This window comes from Phascolarctos cinereus, unplaced genomic scaffold, assembly GCF_003287225.1.
Source record: "Phascolarctos cinereus isolate Bilbo 61053 unplaced genomic scaffold, phaCin_HiC Scaffold_4;HRSCAF=312, whole genome shotgun sequence".
Classification (NCBI taxonomy): Eukaryota; Metazoa; Chordata; class Mammalia; order Diprotodontia; family Phascolarctidae; genus Phascolarctos; species Phascolarctos cinereus.
Genome location: NW_027555847.1, coordinates 90977315 through 90990681, shown reverse-complemented (window position 1 = coordinate 90990681; position 13367 = coordinate 90977315). Strand labels below are relative to the sequence as shown.

The window sequence follows — 13367 nt, the reverse complement described above, 5'->3', positions numbered from 1 at the left end:
GAAGGATGTTTGACAGGTTGGAGTAGATCCAAAGGAGGGCGACCAGAATATTTAGAGGATTAGAGGCCACGTTATATTGTTATTCATCCTTTACTCTTGAAGAGGACCAATGACATCACAAGGGTGATGTCTTGACTTGCATATGAATTGGATTTAAGAGGATCATTTGAAGGAACTAGGGATGTTTATCCTGGAGATGAGAAGACTTTCTGGATATAATTGCTGTCTTCAAATACTGGAGGGCTGTTATGTGGAAGAGAGATTAGACGTGTTCTTCCGGGTCCTGGGCAGTATAATTCAGAATAACAAGGGGAAGTCTTAGGAAGGGAAATTTCATGGAATCATAGACTTAGAAATGGAAGAGACTTTATCAGTCACCTAGACAAAATGCTTTATTTTACAGATAAAGAAATTGAGGTGCCAAAGGTTAATAAGTAACTTGCTGGTTTCATGTCAACATAAACAAAGTCATCGTATCAGTCAGCTGTTTAGAGGAGCAGTGAGCTTCCCCACTCACTAGCTAGGGAGCTTCCCATCATCAGAGGTCCTCTGCAAAGGTTGGAATCAATCTCTTGGGCAAGGGGAGTTATTTTTTTTTTAATTTTTAGGCAATTGGGGTTAAGTGACTTGCCCAGGGTCACACAGCTGGTAAGTGTCAAGTGTTTGATCTGAGGCCAGATTTGAACTTAGGTCCTCCTGACTTCAGCGCTGATGCTCTATCCACTATGCCACCTAGCCGCCCGGGGAAAGGGGAGTTTTCCATACTCAGTACTGCCAAGGCCTCACTACTAACTCACGTCTTGACCCCTTGCAACCAGGCTTCCAACCCCAACACTTTACTGAAACTGCTTTCTAAAAGGTTACCCCTTAAATTTTAAATTTGAGGGTCTGTAGCCATCGCCTAACTGGTCTCCCCACTTCTAGGTTATCCTGTCTCCAATTCATCCTCTTATCCAGGTGCCAAAATAGTCTTCCTACTCTATGGATCTGATTCTGTATGTGACTCCCTTCCTCAAAAAACCTTCAGTGGCTCCTGATTCCCTATATGATAAGATAGAGAGAGTTCTTCCCTTCTTTCGGTAGAGGGATGGGGGACTATAGACGTAGAACAGTGCATATAGTATCATTTTGTTAATTGGTTTTGTATGATTTGTTGTTGTTGTTTCAAGGGCTCATTTGGATTGTTTGTGGAGGGATATGTCTGGAAATGACTATGAAGTAAAATCAAAAGGAATCAATAAAACATATCTTTATAAAAGAAAATGCAAATTCCTTAGCTCAGCATATAAAGCCCTGTACAATCTATCTCCCACCACCTTTCCAACTTTATTTCAAGCTATTCTTTCTATGTTTTAGCCAAATGGGACTACTAGCTGTTCTCCAAACTTGACATTCCTTCTTCTGCCTCCATGCATTTCCATAAGTAGCCTCCATGCCTGAAATATATTCCCTTTTCAACTCTGCAACAGAATTCTTATCTTCTTCAAAAGCCAAACTTTCCCTGATCCTCTCCTCAAATTACCTCCTATTTCTTTATCTCCTGGAAGGGGCTGCTTCCGTTTTGTCTCTAGCATATAGCTGAGTGCAGTAATAGGAACATAGGGAATTTTTGTTGAATTGAATCAGATCAATGTTGGGAGAAGGGAGGCTTTTTTTAGATGTGGCTTGGCCCGAATGACCTCTGACTTGCTTTCCTGGCTCTGACATTTTAGTGTTCTATAATTCTAATTTATATGAATCTGCTCAAATTCCATGGGTCCTTAGTCATTTCAGTCACATCCTACTCTTCATGACCCCATTTGGGGTCATGGTTTGTCATTTCCTTCCGGCTCTTTTTTTTTTTTAATAGATGAGGGTTAAGTGACTTGCCCAGGGTCACACAATTAGTATCTGAGGCAGGATTTGAATTCAGGAAGAGTAATCGTCCTGATTCCAAGCCCAGCGCTCTATTACTGCACCATTAGCGGCCCACATCAATTCACTGGTCACTGGACAAACTTCAAATACCTACAAGCTTGATGATTATAGATAGTCCAAACACTGATGCTTCACACTCAGCTTTATTTCACCACTCCTGCACTACCACTCACTGGGAGTAGAAGCAGCCTACATAGGATCGAAGGCCATTTAAAAGTTTTTGTTTGCTTCATGGATTGACTTCGCCAAATAGCTAAGTTGGATTTGGGCAGCAAGTTTTGACCATACTTTGAGCATGGTAGAGCTTGCCAGATTTAAACTCTGATGGCCTTTGAAAACTGTGGTTACTTCTGTGTTACAGTGAGGCACCAGATTAGGATTTTGTATAGGAAATTCTGCTGTTTGGGGAAAAAAAGGCTGCTGGGTAGGGAGGCAGGCTGCTGCTGGTTTAACAGGTAGTTTAATCAGCGTCTGGAAGCTTTGGAAGATAGATGGTAATAACATTTACTGTTATTTACTGTTACTTTTAATCCTAAGAACGGCTTCTCAAACTTTACATGTACTGGGAGTATCTTTAATGGGTTCATTGTTTAATACTGCTTTACTGCGCAGAATGGGGGCCGTCTCCAGCCGTCCTGATCTATATCTGGCCACTAGACCCAGATGGCTCCAGGGGAGAAAATGAGGCTGGTGACTTTGCACAGCCCTGCTTCACTTAAAACCAATTCACTGACAAGTCATGGCATCACCTTCCTGATGTCAAGGTCCTCTTCAGGAGCAAAGGACAAGCCCGCAACAGCCGGTGTTGTGGAATACAAGAAGAGAAAACCGGCCCCACCTCTGGGCATTTGCGGCCAAGTTGTGGAAGCAGGGCCGCTTCTGAAACAGAATCTTTCCATAAAGTGAGTGATCTATAAGTGATCTTCCTCCCCTGCCCCCTGAGAGCGCTCGGGTTCTGCCCATCCAGTTTTCATTTGCCATCCCATTTTATGTTGTCTGCATGTTATCCCATATGCGCCATCTTCCTAACTAGGCTGGGCCTGCTTTAGAGATGGATGCTGGGTGTCCTCCTTGCTCCCATGAAGTCTATTCAGGGCACGGTGGGACGAGGGGGCGGTTGTGGTGCACAAACATCAGGCCTGGAGTATGCCTACTCACCAGCTAAGTGACCTTGGACAAGTTATTTCTTCCTTTCTGGCCTCAACTGTTCTGCACAATGGAGGGGTTGGAGGATGACCCTTACAGTTTCTCCCAACTCCAAATCCTCTGCTCTACCAGGTGCTCAGTCCTAGACTAATGTAATCCTCTCATCAAGGCCCCAAAGGCCCCAAAGGTATAAAGTTGTCACTTGACCTCCACCACTGACTTCTGCAGAAATATGGGAGAAATTTCCCACTGAATAGCACCTAATCACCTCTCTCAAGCAGATTGGCCACAACTGATCAACAAACGTTTGTTAATCTCTTACTACATGCCTGGCACAGTGCTAGATACTGGAGATAATTTTTTTTTTTGAGGCAATTGAGATTAAGTGACTTGTCCAGGGTCACACAGCTAGTGAGTGTTATGTATCTGAGGCTGGATTTGAGCTCAGATCCTCCTGCCTCCAAGGCCAGAGCTCTACCCACTGTGCCACCTAGCTGCCCTGATAATTTTTTTTAAAGTGAAAACAGTACTTGCCCTCAAGGAGCTTATATTCTAATGAAGAGCCAACTTATCAGAGGAAGGTTTTACGAAAAGCATTTTTAAAAGAACTGTATATTCTGCAACAAATAACTTATCTAAATTCTCAAAGATCATAGAAGCTTAGATTTCAAGCTGGAAGAGACCTTCTTAGAGGCCTCCAGGTCTAAACCTCTCATTTTACAGATGAGGAAACTGAGGCAGAAGAGATGTTAAGCCACTTGCCCAGGCTCACACAGTTATTGTCCAGTTCCCTATCCTCTACAGCATACTGTGGTGAGCATTTCTCAATGTCTGTTAGAATCCCAGTGCAAAAAGTCACAGGCTTTAGACCTGGAAGAAATCTGAGAAATCATCTAGTTCACCTCCCTCATTTTACAGAAGAGGAAACTGAGGCCCAGTGGGGGGAAATGCCTTGCCTAAGGTGACATAGCCAGGAAATAGCAGAGCCACGGTTTGGATCTGTATTTCTAATTCCGAGTCTGTAAAGTGGCCCATGCCTGCTGCTCCAGCTTCTGGACTAAAGCAGGTGTCTGCACTGCTATTTCCTCAGGGCAGCCAAGTGGAAGGAAGCCCTCGCGGGAGTCGGAGGACCCCAGTCTAAGCTCCCCTGTACCTGGTACAGGCAAGTCACTTCCTTCCCTGGGCTTCAGTTTCCTTCATAAAATGATAATAGTGTGTGTACTCCCCACCATACAAGGTTGTGAGGAAGAAAGAGCTTTGAACATCTGTAGAAGTACAAGCTATGATTATTTTTATAGGGGGAGTATCTTTGTGCTGCTTTTACAGAGGGACTCACCCACTTCCTTTATGGGAATATAGATTTATAGCTGGGAGGGACCTCCTGTTGTATACCCCTTCATTTTACAGATGAGGAGAAAGGAAATTGAGGCCAAGGAAGCTAAAATGGCCAACACTAGATCACACAGGCAGTTAGTGGTTGGGCCAGGATTGGAACCCAAGCCGCCTGACTGCAGATGGAAGGCTCCTTCCACAGGGCTGCTCATTCAGCAGCAGAACATATGCACATATACAACAATACATGCATGCACTATACATGTTTACATACATATACACATCCACACAGACATGCTCACACACATATAAATGTTGTTCCATCATTTCAGTTGTGTCTGCCTCTTCATGACCTCATTTGGGGTTTTCTTGGCAAAGGTACTAGAGTGATTTGCCATCTCCTTCTCCAGCTCATTTTTCAGATGAGGAAACTGAGGCAAAGAGGGTTCAGTGACTTACCCAGGGTCACATAGCTAGTAAGTGTCTGAGTTCAGGTTTGAACTCAGGAAGATGAACCTTCCTGACTCCAGGCCTGGTGCTCTATCCACTGTGCCACCTGGCTGCCCATTCATTGTATACACACACATATATTCATATATACATACAAACACATACATATATACATGTATGTATATTTATAGATATGTGTGTATTTATATAAATATATGCTGAGGTATATGTATACACATAAACACATGTATATGTGTATGTGTTTCTGTGTGTATATATACACCAGCATACATATATATACACGCATCTCTCTCTCTCTCTCTCTCTCTCTCTCTCTTTTTCTCATTCACTACCCCAGCTTCCAGAGAGAGAGAGATGGATGGATAGACAGATACTTAGATATCTCTGTGGAAACTAGTGTACTACGTAGAGATATATATATATATATATATGGATACATCTCTATACATACACACCTATACGTGTGTGTGTGTGTGTGTGTGTGTGTGTGTGTGTGTGTCCTCCCTTGGACTTCCATCTCTCCTTTCTCCCTCTGCTGCTGCCTGGAGAAGGTGATGTCACAGACGCAGACCTCCCTCCAGATGTCCTTGTTGTATAGCCAAGGCCAAGTCACGCTTTGTCACAAGCCCTCAGGGCTTCAGCTTCCTCTCCCTTAGAACTGAGTTAGTTACCTTTGAACCTCCAGTCTCTTAGCACTGTTGTGATGTGATTGCTTCACAAACCTTAAGATGTTTTGTGAACATGAAGTTTTGAATGGCTGTGATGGTCGCCCAGGGGAGCGAGCCCCCTCGGCCTGTGTGTGTTCTGGCCTAAGTCCGGAGCAGTCTTTCTGCGCCACCTTCTACAGGAAGCCTTCCCTCATGTGCTGTTATTAGCACTTTCACTCTCCCGAAATCACCTCGAATTGTTTTGAACAAACTTTGTATTTATTTACTTGGGAACATGTTATATGCGCACCCCCACCCCCAGTAGATTATAAGCCACTCAAGGGCAGGGACCTTTGGGGCCCAGAGTATAGCCTTAGTTGATAGTATAGTGGCTTGCACACAGTAGGTACTTTAAAATGTTTACTGAACTGAATAATAATAACAGCTAATATTTATATAGTGCTTGACTAGATGGATAACTGGGCACCTAGGTGGCAGAGTGGATACAGTACCAGGCCTGCAGTCAGAAAGACTCACCTGGAGTTCAAATCTGGCCTCAGACACTTACCAGCTGTATAACCCTGGGAAAGTCACTTAACACTGTTTGTCTCAGTTTCCTCATATGTAAAATGAACTGGAAAAGGAAATAACAAATCACTCCAGTACCTTTGCCAGGAAAACCCCAAATGCAGTCACAAAGAGTCAGAAACGACTGAACAACAACAAAAATATATTGCCCGCTATATGCCCAGTACTTTGCTAAGTGCTTTACATCTTATTAGATCTTCACTACAAGCCTGGGAGGAAGTGCTATTGTCATCCCTATTTTACAGTTCAGACAACTGAGGCATGCAGAGGTTAAATGACTTGCCCAGGGTCACACAGCTAGTAAAAGGCTACATTTGAAATTAGGTCTTCCTGATTCCAGGCCCAGTGCTCTATTCACTGTACTACCTAGCTGTCTTAATTATGCCTCAGCCCAGCCAAACCGTCTTTCCAAGGCCTACTTGCAAAAAGTTGAGGTATCTTTCTCCAAAGGGCCAACTTGAATCAGAAAATTGAATTAGTTCTTTGGACAAGTATTTGTTGTTGTTCAGTTATTTCAGTCATGTCTGACTCTTTGTGACCCTATTTGGCATTTTCTTGGCAAGAATTCAGGAGTGGTTATTCCTTCTCCAGCTCATTTTACAGATGAGGAAACTGAGGCAGGGTTAAGTGAGTTGCCCAGGGTCACACAGCTAGTAAGTGTCTGAGTCCAGATTTGAACTGGGGAAGATGAATCTTCCCGACTCCAGGTCCAGAACTCTGGACTTAGAACCATACTAAGTCGTGTTCATCACATTCCCCACCTGTCACCCTCCACAGATTGGAATCTTCATGCATTTCACGTAGGAAAAAGAACACTGGATTGGAAACCAGCTCCGGGCTTATCTGTGTACAAGGCACATGTTCTCGGCAAGTGACTTCACTACTTGGCTTCGGTTTCCTATTCCTAAATCATGCTCTGGGAAAATCAGAAGAGAGGGGAATCAGTCATTTTCAGCCATGGATGGTGGTAAGGGGAGGTTAGTGACTTGTACAAGCTAATTCTGCTAAAAAGCATCAGAGCTAGGCTGGGCCCTACTGCATTCTACCTAGAACCATACTAAGTCGTGTTCATCATATTCCCCACCCGCCACCCTCCACAGACTGGAATCTTGATGCATTTCACATAGGAAAAAGAACACTGGATTGGAAACCAGCTCCGGGCTTATCTGTGTACAAGGCACATGTTCTTGGCAAGTGACTTCACTACTTGGCTTCGGTTTCCTATTCCTAATTATCTCTTGGGTCTTTTCTCGCTCAAATATTCTGTGATTCAACTTTCAAATGGTCTGATTGTCCAAGAAGAAGGGCTGGGTCCTGTCTTATCTTTGTATGCCTACTGTCTCACTCAGGGCTTGGCACAGAGTTAAGTACTTAATATTTATTGAATACAAGTTAACCAACAAATAATTACACTACATCCCTCCTTTCCTGTCCATTGGTTTTTCTTAATCATTTTTCTTTTTGACAATGCTGTTGGCGCAAGAGGAGAAGACACTCCTGATTTTTCTTTGTTTCATATGGTAAGCACTTTATAAAAAGTTATTGAATGAATGAAATCCAGCATTTTCCCCACTATATTATACTGGGAGAAGAACTAGAGGGCCAGGGATGTGTGGCAACTAAGGGGCAGATAAGATGCAGATAAAGAATACCTTAGGAGTAATGGGCCACAGGTACATCCCACTGCAGGGATGAGGCAGATGTTCAGGTAAGCAAGGGAGGCTTTACCCGTTTTCATGGGCTGCCTGCTCTGAGGCAGAGGATGAATGGAATGACTGCCAGGCATAAGGTTTTGGGCCACAGAGCAAGCAATGATGTCAGTAGGAGAGGGCCCAGGCTCTTGCACGCCTGCTGGGCTCAGCCTTTGTTGTTCTTGGCACTAAATACAGGTGACATCTTAGGGTGTTAAGTCTCATTCTTTCCTTCTTCCTGATGGTTTCTATCCAGCCCGGGGTTGGCTGCAGGGCCGGAAGTGAATTCCTCTGCTGGTCAGACCCAGATCGCCTGTCTCTAAAGGATGGCCAAAAAGCAGGGAAGAGTGTGCCTGGTGAGTCCCTCTGGGTCACCCCGAGTCCTGTCTGTGCCTTGTTATTATTCTCATCCCTCTTCCGTTTCTATTCCCCAGAAGCTGGCCTGTGGCAACTCTGCACCGAGCAACAGGGACCACCCAGGACAGGAATTCCAGGTCAGGGCTTGTGTCCGGCTCTGGGGAGAGCAGGAAGGCCTTTCATTGGAGAACAGAGAAGGACCAAGAATGTGGGCCACAGGGGCGGGGAGAAGTGTGAATGTGTTAGTGGGGGGTTTAAAACCAGGCCTGGCTGAAAAACATGCTCCCTAGAGGCAGTTTGATGAGGTGGCAAGAAGGGTAGATGAGCCCTGGGTGTGAAGCCTGGCCCTGATATTTCTCTGCTGGGTGGTTATGAAACAAGCTGCTTCCATTCTCTCAATGAGAAGTTACTCACCCTCCTTACCGCACAGGGTTGTTTTGAGGTTGTTCTGAGGTCACTTTGCAGGTTTTCAGGCACTCTAGAAACATGACTGTTAGGTCCATGTCAGACATCCAGGGCCACAAAAGGAGGTGGGGGACTGTGGGGGACCTCAGTTGGCCTAGGAAAGGGGCAAGCACACAGCCACTTTTAAAGGGGGCTGACAATTTGGATATGGACCCAGAAAAAAAACCAACCAACCCTAAACACCCAAAGGACTGCTTTCTGTGTAACCTTAGCCTAGATCTACAGCCGTTGGGGCCTGGTTGTCTAGGACTGGCTTCTTCTCCCTCTGTCATTGTACTCTCTCTCTCCCCTCAATGTATCTGCTACTGACCACCTTGCCCTTCGGCCTCCATGGTCCCCAACCTCTCTGGGTAAAGGAGGAAAATAGGTTTCATTATCTGTTCTCCACTATCAGGATTCCTGTCTGGTTTACTCATTTGTGTTCATGTGCCTTGCTCTTGGGGGTGAGGACTGGGGATAGGTAGTTAGATGATAAGTTGGTAGGAATGGTCAGAATTCCAGCAACCTCAGCCTGTGATCAGAAGGCTTTCTCAATGGTTAAAAGTGAGTTCAGGATCATAAACCAAGGAATGAGTTTAGTCCATAATTGCCAGGCAGCCAAATCCCAAATCAGCAGGAAAGCCAGATAAGAAAGTCAGCATTCTCTTTTGGGAGCTACAAGATAGCTTGGGCTCCTGGCTTACAGATGATCATGGGAACATACTGGAACTTTAGTTACTAGTTAGATTAACTATCAAGATTATTCTGGAGAAATGCTTGTATATATGTTTTCTATGGCCCACGATTTTTTTTCCCGTAGTTTCTGTATATGACTCTTTTCCTTTGTGGATAAAGCCTAGGAAATATACTCTTGTGGTCTGGATCATGTAATAGCAGAAGGAAGAAAGAGAGAGGCAAATGCATGGGAGAATCAGTCGGTGAGAAATGGTGGCCACAGCAGAAGGAGGATTAGCCTTAAGTAGTGAGGAACTGGTAAGGGGTAGGGGCACAAGTCTCTGGAACTAGGGTATGCACATAAACAAACCTAAGGCTCAGGAAGGGCCAGGAATTTCAGGATCTTGTGGGGAAACATCAAAAAAAGAAAGTTTGGGTCCAAGGGTTAGACTTCCTGGAACACATCTAAGAAGGGCTAATGGCTAAAGAGGCCCAGGAAAGACTCCTTTCCAGAGCTATTAGGAGGAAAAAGCAGGATTTTGAGCCAAAAAGACCTGAGTTCAAATTCTACTTCTGACACTCATGGTCTTGACCTCTTAGAGCCTCAGTTTTATCACCTGTAAAATGGGGATGATAATTATAACTAAAGTGCCTCACAGGGTCATTGTGAGGCTGATATATTCAAAGTGCTTTGCAAATCCTTAAGGTCCTATGTAAATGCCAGATAGTATCATACATCCACTTTTTCTTATTCAGAGTCCAGACCCCAGATGATGTTGACCTTCTATCCCAAATGTTACCACCCCATCTTTACTGCTACTACCCCATGAGCCGTCTGGCAGCTGTTGCCTCCTCCCAGTTCTGCTTAGACCAAAGACCTCCTCCGTGGGGCTCAGACACCTGGCAGAGATACACCTAGGGACAGACCTGTTGACTGCCCATTCTGCCTCATCTCCAGCCCCTCCCAAGGCCAAGCTGGTCACCAGGAATATCCTTCAGTACAGCTTTTTAGGATGTTAAGTTCTGTGTATGTGGCCCTGAAGTACAGTGGTTAGTTTATCACAAACTCACTTATTTAGGGAACAACTGTTTTTAAATATGAGAAGCATTATGGACAGGAAAAACTAGTAGATAAATAGAGCATTTATTAGCATACTACGTTCTAGGAACTATGCTAAGTGTTGATTATACAAACAAGAGCAAACAAGACTGTCCTTGTACTCAAGGACCTTATTTCTGATGGGGGGAAGATAACATATAAAGGAGGTCTGGAAAAGAGAAAAGGGAACCCACATCAGTTTTTTCCTGTGGATCCCCAAAGTAACTAACTCATTTGGTAAGAAGAATGGGGCACTGAAACATACTGTAAACCCAAATTATTCATATTTTTATTTATGAGAGAAAAAAATAAACTTATAAAAACAAAATAACAATAATTCATTTGACATGGTTCTCTCTCTGGCCACCCCCGCCCCCCATATAAATCTACCTGTTTTCTCTGGGCTTACAAAGCTTGTTGGAGGTTGGTTTTATACAGTCGAGCTCTGTGATTTCATTTGTGTAGGGAATTCTCAATGAAGAAAGTTCCTCTACCAATGCAATTTGGCAACTGTTTTACAACTTACAGTCTTATAGAACTGCCTGTGGTGTTGAGAGGGTAAGTGACTTACTTAGGGTCACACAGGCTGCATGTGTCAGAGGTAAGACACGAACTGAGGTATTCCTGCCTCCAAGGCCATTTCTCTATCCCACAACCACACACTGCCACTTATTTTTAAAAAGCTAGCTATGGTCAATGTGCGCTGTTAGTAGTCTAATTCTGTTCTCTTTACATCATTTCACAAAAAGCTTTCTATATGAAGAAATATCTCAGAGCCTGCATATCTGTCATTTGTAATGAGAGTATCCCATTGCATTGATGTACTATAATTTATTTTGCCTTTCCCCAGTGGTTGGGAAGTGTCTGAGGCTGCATTTGAACTCTGGTCTTCCTGACTCCAGGCCCAGTGCTCTCTGGAGCCACCTAGAGCATGAGGAAAGGAGACAGTGGGCCTTGGAGAGAGCCCTGGCTGGTGAGACAGTAGGTACACAGTTTCCAGGCAGAGCCAAGGCACAGATGGCTTTTGGGTGTGTTTTTTAACACTACACCATACTGCCTCCCCATGGTGGGATCTGGGTAGATCTAGGTTTCTGTTAAGGCAGAAGGAACGCAAGAGACAAAAGGTCAAAATAAAGGGCAATTTCTGTTTTTCAGACTTACAAAGGAAGGAAGAGTCAGTGAAGAATGTATACACCGGGGTGGCATTTCCTATTTCTACTGCCAGCACCCTATGAGAAACTCTCAAAAACATCCACATGGTCTGTGGCAACAATCTACTAATTTTTTCTCTAGTTCAATAGTAAGGTTATCCATAGGCACGTGGGATGAAAACAGAATTTCTGTTTCTATTTATTTTATCTAAAAACTACTTTATTTATGCTTAATATATGAATTAGTATGAGTGCCTATTATTGGTCCACAGATGAGATAAAAGGTATCCTGGAGGGGAGGGGTGGGCGGCTCACAATGTGAAGGGGATGACAAGCGGCGCCCTCATTCATTTGCTCACTTTCAGCATAATATGACATGTTTAGTTATAACTGGACTTATGAATTATTATTTTATCTAGGCTTAACTACAATAACCTTCATAAAATGGACAAGTCATTTAATGAGATTCCAGCAAAGAACAAATTCAAGAGAATACTAATAATGCTTCAAGTACAATTCAACAATATGAAAATGGCAACACTGGCCCCTGTCCAGCTCTTAGTATGGGTTCTTGGTCAGCCCCATCACAAAGCAACCACAAAGACAATTTAAAACCGAGTCACCTGAATATCTTCCAAAAGATCGAGAATATTACTAGACATATGGATTTATACACAATACCATTATCAATGAACCTCACCCTAAATGTACATTGTGCCTTGAGATCTTACTAATGATGGAAGTCATCTCAATTAACAAGACGCTTAGAAAACAAGCATTTGTTGTCAAAAAATGTCACCTATGAAAACTGATAGTGGTAGACTTTAAAAACATGAAAACAGAATTTTAAAATGTTACAAAAGAAGAATATCATTGGGTTTTGAACCTGCTTGCTAAAAATTTAAAAATGCAACTTTCTGATTCGTTGCAAAAGCAAACACAAGATGATGAAAATTTACTTGTTAAATCACAACAAAAATTTTTGCATAATTGGTGGACAGGACTGAAAAATGGATATCATCATTTATTCACTGCAGCCAATAACGCACTTCTCCCATTTGGGTCGACGCGTCTTTGTGAGGTTTCTTTTTCAGACACAACAGCCATCAAAATCAGGTTTAAAAATAAACAATCTATGGGCAGCTAGGTGGCAGTGGATAGAGCGCTGGCCCTTTAGTCAGGAAGACCTGAGTTCAAATCCAACCTCAGACCAAACACTTGACATTTACTAGCTGTGTGACCCTGGGCAAGTCACTTAACCCCAACTGCCAAAAAAATAAATAAACAACCTAGAACTAGACCTTCAAATTGTTCTCTCACTGAGTGAAGAACTAAGATTTTCAAAAATTTTGAAATAGATTCAACCACATTGCTCCAACTAAAAGTATTATTATTAACACTTAACAAAAGCATTTGTATCATTAACAAAGTCCCTATTTTTAAAACAGTTCATCTATCTTACACTTAATTTCTATTTTTGTGTTTTACAATTCACATATTAGTATAGTAGTTATAGGATTATAGATCTAGAGGTGGAAGGGACCTTAGAGGGCATCAAGACAACTCTCCTCATGTCACAGATGAGGAAACTGAGGTCAAAGAAGGTGACTTGCTTCACTCCTGAGCCAGTGTTTTTTCCATTCACATAGATGTGTGTACATATAGATGTGTATATGCACACATTTATTTTCCATTTCATATATGTATATGTATATATATATACATACACACACATATATGTATATATATATATATATATATATATATATATATATATATATATATATATATATATATACCCCCACACATCCACATACCCACACTTTCCATTTTTCATGTTTTTTCCATT

General features: G+C 42.9%; 1 long non-coding RNA gene across 1 annotated transcript; it reads left to right on the top strand.

The window, feature by feature from the left end:
• The first annotated feature begins 8067 nt into the window (after positions 1 to 8067).
• LOC110216920 (uncharacterized) lies at positions 8068 to 12580 on the top strand. The gene is made up of 4 exons (XR_002326908.2): positions 8068 to 8148; positions 8227 to 8286; positions 11523 to 11626; positions 11938 to 12580. It is a non-coding gene; the product is annotated as an uncharacterized LOC110216920 (long non-coding RNA).
• The last annotated feature ends 787 nt before the right edge of the window (positions 12581 to 13367 follow it).